At 41.4% G+C, this 13,689-nt stretch overlaps 1 long non-coding RNA gene across 1 annotated transcript in view; it reads left to right on the top strand.

Annotated features, from left to right (window-relative positions):
* LOC104989858 overlaps positions 1 to 13,689 on the top strand; it is a 175,355-nt gene that overhangs the window by 101,086 nt on the left and 60,580 nt on the right. The window contains exon 2 of the long non-coding RNA XR_825430.1: positions 8,962 to 9,279. This is a non-coding gene — a long non-coding RNA (uncharacterized LOC104989858). The remainder of the gene's footprint in view (positions 1 to 8,961; positions 9,280 to 13,689) is intronic.

Here is a 13,689-nt window from a genome sequence, read left to right as displayed (position 1 = left end):
TATTGGGGCTTCCCAGGTGAGATGCCTCAGTGGTAAAGAATCTGCATGCAATGCAAGAGATGCGGGAGACATTGGTTCCATCTCGGAGTCTGAAGACCCCCTGGAGGAGGAAATGGCAACCCATGTTGCTAAGAGTCGGACACGACTGAGTGGGTTCACTTTCACTTTTCACTTTCATGCATTGGAGAAGGAAATGGCAACCCACTCCAGTGTTCTTGCCTGGAGAATCCCAGGGAGGAGGGAGCCTAGTGGGCTGCCGTCTATGGGGTTGCACAGAGTCAGACATGACTGAAGCGATTTAGCAGCAGCCAGTATTCTTGCCTGGAGAATTGCATGGACAAAGGAGCCTGGCGGGCTACAGTCCATGGAGTCACAAAGAGTCAGACCCGACTTAGTGACTGAACATGCATGCACGTATATTAATATTAATTAAACTTTAGAGCTAGTTATCTTAAGCACCATCAGCATATACTTATTAAGATTCTACTACTTTTGGATACTCAGGTTTGTCACTATACTTGGTTACCATAGAGGTTTTTAGTTGTGAAGTTTTAAGAAGGATTTCTCTGAAAATCTTGTTTCCTTACCTCAAGTAAGACTGAGTAAGTATATGTTTTGGTGTGGGTTGGTGTGTTAACAAAAAAATATGTTAATAATTTTTAAAATCAATTTTATGCTCATGTCTTTATCATTCACCTTTATCTTTAGGTTGGGCTTTTCCAGTGGCTCTGCTGGTAAAGAATCCGCCTGCAATGCGTGAGACCTGGGTTTGATCTCTGGGTTGGGAAGATCCACTGGAGAAGGGAATGGCTACCCACACTAGTATTCTGGCCTGGAAAATTCCATGGACTGTATAGTCCATGGGGTTGCAAAGAGTCGAACATGACTGAGTAACTTTCACTTTCACTTTATCTTTAGGTTAGGGGTCATGGACCTTAGAATTTTATGTTCTCTGTAGAATTTTCTAACCATTCCTCTGGTTGAAAAAAAAAGAAAAAGTGTTAATTGCTCAGTTGTGTCCAAAATTTTGCAACTTCACGGACTATAGCCTGCGAGGCTCCTCTGTCCAAGGAATTGTCCAGGCAAGAATACTAGAGTGGGTAACCATTCCTTTCTCTAGGGGATCTTCCCAACCCAGGGATCAAACCCTGGTCTCCCACACTGCAGGCAGATTCTTAACCATCTGAACCACCTTCACCTTTATCTTTAAAGTTAGGGGTCATAGCTTTGGGGGAATTTTATATTCTCTGAGAATTGTCTACCATTCCTCTGGTTAAATACAAGCAAATCTGAAACTTACAGATCAGAGGTGATTACTGATTGGGATATGGGCTCTTGAATGTGTTGTGATCTGTAGGAACCTGAGAAACAGCACATTGCAGTGAACTCTCTGGGGCATAAAAGAGTAAGAGAAGGATGATGCAAAAGTGGGCAATGCTGGCATTAGTCTTAGGATAGTCTTTGAGAACTTGGGATCTCTCTTCTTCAGCAGCTAGAACAGTATTGTTCTCATTTATACAGATGAATGAAATCCTAGAGAGCTTCAGAGAGATCCAGTGACCCAGCCTGTGTCACACAGCTCAGAAATGGAAGTGGAGAGCAAACGGATGTGGATATATTGGTACACTGCTCTCATCACCATCTCACTCTGCCACCCATAAAATACCATGGTCCGGAACAGGGAACATGGGCTTCCTTAGCTCTCTCTGTAGACTTTTCAGCTCCTGGAAGGTTGAGTACGTGCAACATTTCAGCAGGACTTATTCTTCTATCTTCTGTCCTCATTTCAAGCCCAGCAAGAGAGACAACACTGGATAATGGTTGATAACTCAGCCCCTGGAATTAGACAGTCCTGGCTTTTCAGTGTGAGCTCTGCCTTTTACCAGTTTTATGACCTTGGGCAAGTTACTTAATGTCTCTAACCCTCAGTTTCCTTATCTGGAAAGTGGGGGAAATAATAATAACTATTTGATTTTGTTCAGGATTAAGTATATGATAATCCCTGTAAAGCATATAAGCATGGAGCTGGACATAGTGATGCCCAGAAACATTGTCTGCTGTGGTTGTCATCGGCCTTTGTTTTTTGTTTTTTTTTTTACCTTCTACTTCTGCCTTCTCTGCTCTTTTTTAGAGAGTTTCGAAGTTATGGGGGGATCACACTCCTGGGTCTCTTGCACCAACCTCTCTGCCCAATCCAGGCTCTTACTCCCTAGACCCTTTTCTTCCTTTTCAACCAATCAAAATTTATCCTTACTTGCCTTTCACTTAGAAGAAGTAGGATTCTGATCTACAGGTTGGATCTAGCCTAAGAAGTACTTTCTTTAGCTGGTACAGTGTTTAATTTTTTGGAAAAAAAATCGTTAGTTACTGCAGTTACTGAGTTTTAACAATTAGGAAATTTCACATACAAGCTAGAAATAGTATGTGTCTTTGGGCCTACCCTTCCTAATGGCAGCGACCAACTGTTCTCTTCAGATAGGTAGGTGCTACCCAAGTTTGCCACAGTCTCTACTCATCCCTGGAGTCTTATACTTAAGGAGCCTGCCTTATTATGTGCATTCCTGCCTGATTCCTATAGTCATTTACTGCCTTACTCAAAGGCAGTAATTGGTAGAGTGAATTAATGAAATATACAACTTTCCCATGTTCCCTATGTATTAAAAGTCAGTATACATGAACTGCATTTTTCGTGGTGAATTGAGATGATAAATATTTCAAGCCAATATACTGCCAGTTTAAACTTTATCACTGTATTTTCTTATATCAGTATTTGAGTGATATATAAATCTTTGTCTAACTTCAACTTTTTCTATTTAGATTGTTATGGAGATAATGAAAATGCTAATGCTGATATTTAAGGTTTGAAGTTACTCATTGTAATACTTGTTAGGTTGATTCAGCCACTTATTGATGTTTAGGCTGTAAACTTCAAGATCATGTGTCAAATGTAGAAAAGATATCAATTACCAGGTCTAAAAGAAGAGGTGTATCTTTTAATATTTTAGCTTTCTGAGAGTGGAATTATCCTTAGAGCATATAAGTTTATTGTTTCACATTTCCTTTTTCAAACCTGGTAGAAGTTTTCTGGGACATAGTATGCATGTAATACATACTACCTGTATTTGTTTGTTTTTGAGTACTGTTACAGATGCCAGGTCTTACTCAAAGGGAACAAAATTTATTGGTCGGTTTCTTTAGGGTCTGACATAGGCCTTTAGGAGAGATCTGAGGGGAAACACTTAAGCACCTAAGAAATGCCAGGCCCTCTTGAGTTGTCACAGAAGTCCTGGAAGTAGGAGCGGTCCCTGTTTAGTAAGGAAGTACTGGGGGGTCTCAGTCTGCCAGGGTCTATTTCCCAGCTCCTCCACTGACTTGCTCTGGACTTTGGGAAAGCAAAATAACTTTTCTAAGTCTCAGTTTCATATCTATAAACTGCTTTGTTGTATTATACGAGGTAATGTGTGTTAGTGCAGTTGGTGCAATTCCTGGCACAAAATAAGCCCTCAGTAAATGTTAACTGTTGCTGTTATTTAGGGTAAGGCCTTGAAACTGTTCCATTTTGAACAGTTTCCTACTCTATTCTTTCTCCAGGTGGGCTGTGCTTGGCCTCTTAAAGGCAGAGGAGGATACTTCCTGGGTCAGGTGACCTCCTCCCTGCTGCACAGACCATCTGAGGAAATTGCCTGGAACTAGAGATTTTGCCACTCTGGTTCCATCTCTGGTCCCTCCTTTCTCATCCTGACCTTCTGCATAGCTTGACTTCCAGTCTGTTGATGGCTTCCTTGCTTAAAGTGAAATTAATTTCTCCCTCTGGCATCATTCTCCTGGGCTACCTGCCTGCGATTTCGCCATAAAGTTCAAGTAATTTCAGTGTTTCAGGGAGCTTAAGGTGAGAAGCATGGAAAGATAGGGGAACTGATAGTTCTCAGCCCAGCCAGCAGTTTTAATTAGAGCGACTATGTAGTGTGCAGTTAATTAAATGGGAGTTATTTTTAGATATGTGTGTTCATTTAGTCCTTCTGAGCACTTCTTCCTTCAGATTTGTAAAGAACAGGTTAATTTATGGCCCGGTTAGAAATCATTAACTCTTTATCTTCACCTTGTTCAGCAAAATCACTCATGGGGCTTCTGTGTTGCCAGAAAATCTGAGTGAAGGCAGGATGGACACTGCACTTGGAAAGCAAAGCTGCCTTTTTCCTCTAGCGCATTCTCTCCAGTGATACCTTCCAAAGACAGAGCTCTAGGCTACGGAGATTTGCTCCAAAAACTCCTGTATTACGTGCTTTGGCACTTCATCATAGAATCCAGCTTTCAGAGCAATTGAGCCATTGTAAGCAGAAGGCTCTATTCTTTGTCCTGGGATGATTCACCCTTCAGTCCACCCTGAAGGGCTGTCTCTAATGTTTTGTTATAGATTGTATCATGTTGAATTTAAAAAATACTCTTACAAAATTGAAGCAAGACTATACAAAGTAAACATAGGTATGTGATTGTGTATGTGTATGTGTGTATGTGTATGTGTGTATGTGTGTGTGTGTATATATGAGCCATATATGTACTTTAAAAATAGACGAATCTTCAAACAAAGATTTATACAACACTCTTAAACTGACAACACTACAGAAATAGAGACAAGATCAGCGGTTGCCAGGTATTAGGGACAGGGTGACTATAAACAACACTTTATGGTGATGGATCATTTCCAGATCTTGATTGTGGTGCTAGTTATTGAAATTTTTTGTTGTTGTTTACTTGCTAAGTCATGTCTGACTCTTTGTGACACCATGGACTGTAACCCCACCAGGCTCCTCTGTCCATGGGATTCTCCAGGCAGGAATACTGGAGTGGGTTGCTGTTTCCTTCTCCAGGGGATCTTCCCGACCCAGGGATCGAACCCTTGTCTCCTGAGTCTCCTGCATTGCAGGTTGATTCTTTACCACTGAGCCACCTGGGGAAATAAATTTTTACATGTGACAAAGATTCATAGAACTAAACACACACACACCAAGAAAAAAATGAAAAATAATCCCAGAAAGATGATTATGTATTATAACATGTAGGAAGTCAAATATAAGTAAATACATAAAATAGAAAACAAAATTTGTATTGCTAAGATTTGGGGTAGACTTATTATTAATAGCTGTTGCTAGATTGGCAAATTATTATTGTCATTTAATCAAGTCGTATTTACATGCAATGTCAGTTGAAAACGGTTTATTAAAGTCTTCTGCTTTGATATGGTGTTTAGTGTTTATTAATGAATAATAATGCTTTTGAATTCCCTACAACTGTGTTATGATTTTAGTACCTTGCATTTTGCTTCAGGCTTTGTCAATAATTTCATGTGGTTCTTTCTATGATCAAGGCATTAAAAATCTTAAGTTAATAGAGGGTTATTTTTTTGCATTAGAACAGGACAGAGCTTTAATGCATGAGTTTATAAGTGCTCATTATTGTTGTGGACATTAGCTTCTGTGTGGTCAGTCATCAATAACGCAGAATTTATGGGAAATCACTTTTTTCTCTTTTCCCTTTATCACCATCATCCCATTCAATATGACTATTGACTCTAATTTCAGAAGTGTGGGGGTAACATGACCACCTTTCTCTTAGTTTCTGAGTCTTGATTTTCTTGGAAACATTAACTCCTTATAGACTATTAGTCTTGATAGGTTGTAAGGAGCTTATTTTGTAGGATCCCTCCTTTTGTGTATATTGTCTCCCTTTTAATTATCATTTGCACAAAGTTCCCAGTGCCTTCATAGGGCTGAGGTCCTGTTTCTTATAGTGGAAAGTGATCTGATAAGTAACATGACAACATGTTAAGTCATCTAAGGGCATTTTCATCTTAAGTGAGATCTCCAGAAAAAATAAAGGTAATCTATTGTGGTAATTTATTTAAGCAGTTCTTATATCTAAAACACCAGTACTTAAAAATACCTAGGAAAAATCTAAATAATAGCTGACTGGTACTGGAAGGAAATTAACCTAAAAGAATGAATTTCTAAATTGTAGTAGAATTTTAGTCACTATGGCACCTGGGAAGGAAAGAAACTTTCAAGGGATACATGCAAGTTGGTTTTTTTATACTGTTCACGTTATGACAATTAAGTTATCATTCAGCTCATGTATGAAGGTTTCCTTACCTCTGTATGTTCAACTTATTGAAATTTTTTGAAGTCAAATAGAATTTGGGGAATCTGTGGATCTTGGTATTTCTACCAGATTTTAAGTTCTTTGATAGCAAGGCCATGTCTTTTATAGCTTTGTGTCTTAGAACTATTTAGTAGATGCTGAATTACTTAATATATTTAATAGTAGATATTTAATAAAGATGAGTATGTTTAATGAGTATATTGATATCATCAAAAATTTAGATGCAAATACACTCATGCACAGGTGAGGACAATCACTTATTTTTTAAAAGATATCTATTTTTTTAATGTAGACCCTTTTTTAAGGGGCTTCCCAGCTGGCTCAGTGGTAAAGAATCCACCTGCCAAGCAAGAGACCTAGGTTCAATCTCTGGGTCGAGAAGATCTCCTGGAGAAGGAAATGGTAACCCACTCCAGTACTCTAGCCTGGGAAATCCCATGGACAGAGAGGCCTGGTGGGCTACAGTCCATGGACTCACAAACACCTGGACACAACTAAGCAACTAAACGGCAGCAGCAGTGGAGAAAGATAATGTTACAGAGGAGATTCACCTGGAAACACTCCTGGGATCTCAAAACATTGGCAGTAACAAATGTTTAGGAGAAAATTAGTAATAAACTGTGGAATCTGCAGTTACTGACACACAGAGTTGGCACTGGCTTCAGATAGAATAGTCAGGTGCTCTGGTGCCCAGGTGAAAGGAGAGTAACCTTGTTTAGTGATATCAGTTGGTAAACATCCATTGGCACTCTCCCAGGGTGATGTGTATCGACCAGATGGTTAAGTGCAAGCACAAAACCAAAGGCTGAGAAGTTTATTTTTGATAAATTGCTCATTGCCACCTCTTTGATACTAAAATGAGTATCAAATGAATATGAAAATGGGTACCATAGGCACTCAATTTCTGTATTAGATAAAGGAAAAAAATAGCAATCCATTGCTCTTCCATTTAGACCAATCTAAATTGATTATCTTCCTCATCTTCCATTTACTCTGCTACATGTCTCTCTTAAACCATAATTTCAGGAGTAAAAGTATTTATACATTTTTGCTGAGATCAGGGATTTTAATATGCTGAGCAACATATCATTCAAGGAGCTGACCTGCAGTTTTCTGATTGATAATGGAAATGTTAATGTATTGTTAGGCTTCTTATTTTTGGCCTAAAGTGAGCTAATAACTAGAATCATTATGTTGTGCCTGTAAAGTGTGTAAGCAAAAGGGGAGGTGCAGAAGTTGAAGTCTATTTTTCAAGTTAATTATAATATTGGAAAAATGAATTAGCCAGAAGGAAAAATCCAATTTCACACCCTTTTGCTGGTAAAAGGGTGGGGGAGAGGGTGGAATAACCAATTTCTAAACTCTGTAATGCTATTTGGATAAGTTTGTTGCAAAAAGTTTTCCCATTAATCTATGTCTTGTAGTTATTAGTACAACACTTGTTACTGTGGAACCTAAGATTGCACTGAGTGAAACACACCATTGCCCTAGATTTGTTGTCAGTCTCTCTGCTCTGATGCTTTCATGTTGCCATGACAGTTACCCAGTCGCCTTGAGTCACCTTCTAGCTCTGTGCATGCAAGGCTCATACTGAGTCTGAAGGAGAGTGAGAGAAAAGATGAAAAGAAATGCCAGGAGTGGTGCCTGGCAAGTTTCCAATTGCGTCTCTACTCTCAGGGGCAGGTTTGTGACTTGCATTCTTAAGGGGATGGGTATCCCATCCAGTGGGAGGGATCAGTGTTTGAAGGAAACAGAAATCTGAGGCATTACAGTGGCTTGTTGCCTCCTAAGGGCCACGGTACACAGATCAGCAGTATATCAGTGGCATTAAAATGTCAAGGAGATGCAGTTAGGAAAAAAACGAAGACAATTGATTAGAGGGGATATAATGAAAAAAAAAAAAGATTAAGACACATGGCTTTGTGGGGAAGAAAGTGGGTCCTTTTGCCTTTTTTCTCAAACTTTCCAAAGCACTTGATTTCATCAAGTGGACTCTGGATACCCATCTGCTCGTGGATGGTGTCTAAGTCCTACAGGTACCCCAAGTTTGCCTCGATGTGGACAGAGGGAGAGGCCTAATCCCCAAAGCATTGGTCCTTACATATTATTCTCTGGTTCTAGTTCTCCAGCTCCATGAGATGGGGCTGAAAAACCAGTCAAATACTAGTTGCACAGTTATGCGCTATGTAGAATGGCATATATAGAGTTAATTGTGATGAGCAACTTCGAAAGACTTGAAAATCTTGGGAGCATTTTTATGCTGGCTGGTTTTACTGTGTTTAGAGGAGAGGGCTAAGGTTTTTCTTTTTCACCAGAATAATTTAAACTTAACTCTTTGTAAATGTCAGCATTCTAAATAACCATCCCTCTTCTCTGTTACTATGGTTGGGGGTGGAGAGGTGGGAAATTGTGAAAGAAACACACTAGCTGCTCTTTCCTTGGTCCCACCCTCTCCCCCTGTAAGTACAAAGAGTCTCAGTGAAAACTAAGTGCCCTGGAAGACCGAGGACATTTTCCTAATCTGGCTCCTTTGGTTACGTCATCTCTGGTTCTCTGTTTCTGGGGTAAAACTGCAGCTGTGCAGTGTAGACCTTGAGCACCTGAAGGTCCAGTTAACAGAGTCTTGGGCTGACATGTTCACATCCAGAAACCTCTTGGATACAGCCTACATGGAAGTTTTTTGAAAGCTCTCACCTCTGAGGCTGAGCTCTGTTAGTCAGGAAATAACAAAAAAAAGCAGTCAGTAAAATTTGGAAATGACATTAGAATCTAATGATCGTTCTTCTTTGCCATATATTTTTGCAGAGTGAATATTCTACAGAATGAGAGAGTGGTCAAGCAGATATTTATCAAGTGCCAGACGCTGTTGCCCACATTGCCAGGAAGTAAAAAGCAGTCTGAGTGTGATGAAGATAAGAAAGTATACGCCCAGCTGCAATAAAAAAGCAGAATTTGAGTATGTCATAGAGCACACAAGAAGGGATGATCAAAGAAGAATAGATTACACCTGACTGGAAAGGCTAGAGAAGCTTCCTGCAGAAGTGACATATGAGGAAGGCCTGCAAACAAGGAAAGTATTTGAAGACAAGATGGTGGGAAGCATGTCCCAGCGGGAGGGTGGAGGTGAGCAGAAGCTTGTCACTGGGAAAGCACCAGGTGTGTTAAGGGAACAAGCAGCTGCTTCTTGGACTGGGAAGTTAGATGTGATATTTGAGAGCGCAGTGTCCTCTGTGGAGGGCAGAGCTACCTTGTAAATGTGGAGGAAGGAGGAGCAGAGCTAGCAGAGGCGTCAAGCTCAGACAGCTCTTTAGAAGGCCTGGCGTGGAATTCAATGTCAGAACAGCTTCCTCTGCAGCAACACTACATGCGTCTCAACTTTGCAGGGTTGTGTGAGTTCACCCCCTTGATTGCAGGCCCAGACATCTTGGTATCTGTGTGAGAGACCCAACACTGAAGGGCCATGGAGGAGAGTTTCAGAGAGACAGGCTCTTTTCTCCGTACTACTCAGAATCCAGTGGGTCTCTCTGAATCCAAGATGAAGTCCTAGAGGAAATGTGTGATGCAGGTTGAATGGAGGCCCATGGTCGTGCTCAGGCAGTACGACTCCTCCCCTGGTTTTCTTGGGTACCATAATCACGTCCTGACCTCTCTGGACTTCCTTTTCCTGGCCTCATGGATGGTGCTATTGCCTTCTCTATGTCAAGATCCAGTTCGGATCTAAGAGGATCATACGTATTTTCATACATTTTCATATGTATGATGCACTTTGAAAATTTTTATTTCTAGCGTAGTGTGAACTGGTAGTTTTGATTAATAAATCAACATTTTTTTCATGAGCTATTTGCTCCATTGGCTTAAAATACAGAATCTGAGCTTTTAGGAGTCATTTTAAACTCATAGATCAATTGAATGTAAATATTAGAAGGGACTTTAGTACCATCTAGTTCTCCTCATCTGCTGAAAGGCAGCCCATCATAGAGATTCAGAGTGCAGATGCTGGAAATACACTGAACATGTCCAAATCTCATCTCTGCTTCTCGGTTACCTGATTATGAGCAAGATTGTTTTAACCACCCCATGCCTCAGTTTCCTCATCTGTAAAGTGGTGATAAAAAAACGTTCCCTATCTCACAGAGTTGTTGTGAGGAGTTGGTGCATGTGTGAAGTGCCCTGAGGATCTGCACACAGTCGATGCTGTGTGCACTGGTACAGTTAGTTCAATGGGCTCGCTTTTGCAGATAAGGATACTGAGGTCTGGAGAGGTGCAGTGACTTGCTCCAGGCATTCATTTGCTCCACAGCTGAGCCAGGACTAGAACATGTTTACTGTCCTCTGTTTATTCAGTCAGCAGGGTTTGCTTCTGATGAACATTTTAAAATGAAGAAAAATCTTCAAAATCTCTCAGGTAGCAGGTGGGAGAAAGTCAGGTATCTTCAGGGCGAAGGAAGAGCCTCTCAGAAAGAACTGTGGAAAATGTGTCCTTACATGTAGATTAAACTGGGTAAATTCTCTGAGAGCTATTCACACCAAATCTACCCCCATGGCTGCCTTTTCTCATTCTCCTGAGGCATTTACATCACACTTGCTGGACTGGGTCTTTTGGCACATTGGATGAAAATCATGCAAAGTTCTCCCCTGGCTATAGAAAGAAATAAATTGTAACCTTTTGCCTTGAGAGTAGAGTTTACATTTCTCCATGCTTGTATTCCAGCACAGCATCTAGGGTACTCAGTAGCCATCCACTAAATTGACATGGAACAAAATATTGTTTAGCTTTTGACAGTGGAGATAAGTTCTGCTTATGCAGCCTCATTGTTGTCTACTAGAGAGATTCATTTTCTGTTGTTTCTACCCAGTTCAGGGACTCATACAGGAAGCAATGAGAGGCCCCTTCCTGGTACTTGGGAGGGAGCCTCCAGACCTCTCAGGACCTCAGTTTATGCACCCATGAATCCATGAAAGGGGGAATCATAACCAGGAAAACGTCTTGCAGATGAATGAGCATTGATCTGCAACATGCTTAACCAGCTGAGAGGAGAGATGTTAGGAGGCTGGGGGATGCTGGGAAATAATAGAAGGGCAGGGAAGCAGCCCCTGGCAGCCTGCACATGGGAGCCTGGTTGGACAAGGAGGTCGGCCTCAGAGAGGGTGTGATAACAGTGCACACCTAGAAAGGGACCCAGTGGTGCCTTCCATCTTCTTCTGTTCCTTGGAGGCTCAGGAAAGACAGGTGGCCCAGGGCTCCAGGACCTGGGAGAGGTGAATCTCTGTCCTGCTTGTCTGTGCCAAGGAACACTATGGTGGCACTCTAGTATGTAGGTGAGGCCAGCTCCTAGACAATCAGCATCCCACTCACATTTGTGGGCCACTTAGCATTCCCTTCCAGGCACTTATGTTCCAGGTACTGTGTCTAAGTTCTTTATATGCATTATATTATTCAAATATTATCAAAACTCTATATGTTTGTATTATTATATTATTCCCACTTTGCAGAAAAGTAAATTGAAGCTTGCTGTGCTTAGTCAGTCACGTCTGACTCTTTGAGACCCCATAGACTGTAGCCCGCCAGGCTCCTCTGTCCGTGGGGATTCCCTAGGCAAGAATACTGGAGTGGGTTGCCATGCCCTCTTCCAGGGATCTTATTGAAGGTGGATTATTTACTGTCTGAGCCACCGGGGAACCCAAATTGAGGCTTAGAAAGGTTAAATTATTTGTCTGAGGTCACAGCTTATAAAAGCATAGTTGGGGCCTGAACCAACCTGTCTCTCTGGCACTTGGGCCCATGCACTTCACCACTAGACTAAGTAGTCACCCAGTGGTGCAAGCTTCCTGGGAAAGGGATTATGTCTACTTGTATGTCTTGGCAATCTCTTAGCTTATCTAAGATCAGAGAGGTGAAAGACCACCTAAGTGCTGGCAGAGAGCTGAGGATTTGGAATTTGTGGATAGAGCTTCTCTGGTTATAGAGGATGATAGTGAAGGGCAAGATATTTTCCTTCTTAATAGCAGGAAACTGGAGTTGACTTGTAATTGAATAAAATAGGAAAAGTGCTATTCTTAAGGGCCCATAGAATCCATACAAACTAGAAGGTTTTGTCAAAATGAAGTGAGAACCAGAGCAGAGAACAGAAAGATGAAAGTGTGTCTAGAAATCATAAGCATTTATGAACAAGTGAGAAACCCTTTGCCTAGTGGAAAGGTGGTGGTACATTTTAGAGGTACAAGGAGTGAAATCCTGAGAAGGGAAATCTACCTTAGTACTCCTCCAGGTGGGGCCATAGCTGAGAGCATCTTTATCACCTGGTGTCCTATTAGAAATGCAGATCTGGGGGCCTACTGAATTAGTTTCTCAAGAAGGGAGATCCAGAAATCTGTGCTTCTTATGCATATTACAATTTGAGTAGCACTGTGTTACAGTCTTTTCCCCAGATCCCATCTCATGTCAGCCCTGGCAGTGCTCCCAGCTTTAGGACAGCACATCACCCTGAGATGCCAGGCAGTCCCTGCTGGACCTCAGAGCACTCATCACTCATTTGGCACTGAGGGTGATGCTCGGGACCATGGCACTTTCCTATCACTCTCTGTTACTACTCAACAACCGCTAGAGACATTTCTGCAGAAGGTTCTGTAGAAGACATCCTTACCTCCCACATCTGCAGATACCAATAAGAGGAGACGACAAGTCACATCTATTTCTGGCACATGAGGAAGAACTGATTGTGACTGTGAACAATCCTCTATGTTTAACCTTTTAGTAACACTTTCTCTACTAAGTGGGAAAGAGACACCCACTATAAGACAGAGAACCCAGTGGCTCTGTATTTCAAGAAAAAATAAAAGAGCTTTTAAAAATATTGCCTAAAGAGGGAGAATGTTCATATCTATTTTGGAATGGGTGAAAGTGAGTGACTTGTGTTACTGGAAGATTTGATCTAATGTGTCCCAGGTTCTTTCAATTTGTCACTGGCCCAGAGAACACTCAAAGGGTTACCTGGTAGCATCTCAGAAGGTGATACTGCTACATATCTCCCTCATCCAAATTCAAAATGCCTGAAATTTCATCATTAGAGATGCCTTGTTTATGGCTAAATATTCCACCCAGGTATCTTTCTTAACAGATCTGGGGAAAATGTGGCCTACTGATGTTAAAACCCCCATGTGAGTTGGGACTCCGGGGATCTGGGGCATCTGGAGATGATCTGGAAGGAATGAGAAAGGAGAGAAATGATGCAGAAAGGGAAAGAGTAACTTTCCTAAAGTTTACCTTGTGTGAAGTCATCACTCTACCTGACACTTCTTTGAGCTAACCAGCTAACCTGCCTAGAGCCAGCTTTAGGAGTTCCCAGTTTAGGCTGCATTAAATGTTCCTGGTTAGGGAGCCCTGACCAGAGAATATAGCCGGTCCTTTTGACTTTGGTCTGTAACTGAGGAAAGGGCAGTTTCTTTACCAGTGAGCAACATGGCTGTAAGCTCAGGCAGTGCTGTCAGTGTGGGCAGTGCTGGATATTCCCCTCCCTTCTTTCATCTGGTTAC

Source organism: Bison bison, unplaced genomic scaffold (genome assembly GCF_000754665.1).
Source record: "Bison bison bison isolate TAMUID 2011002044 unplaced genomic scaffold, Bison_UMD1.0 scf7180017864166, whole genome shotgun sequence".
Classification (NCBI taxonomy): domain Eukaryota; kingdom Metazoa; phylum Chordata; class Mammalia; order Artiodactyla; family Bovidae; genus Bison; species Bison bison.
Note: the sequence above shows the minus strand (reverse complement) of the source record. Positions and strands in the feature narration are given on the sequence as shown.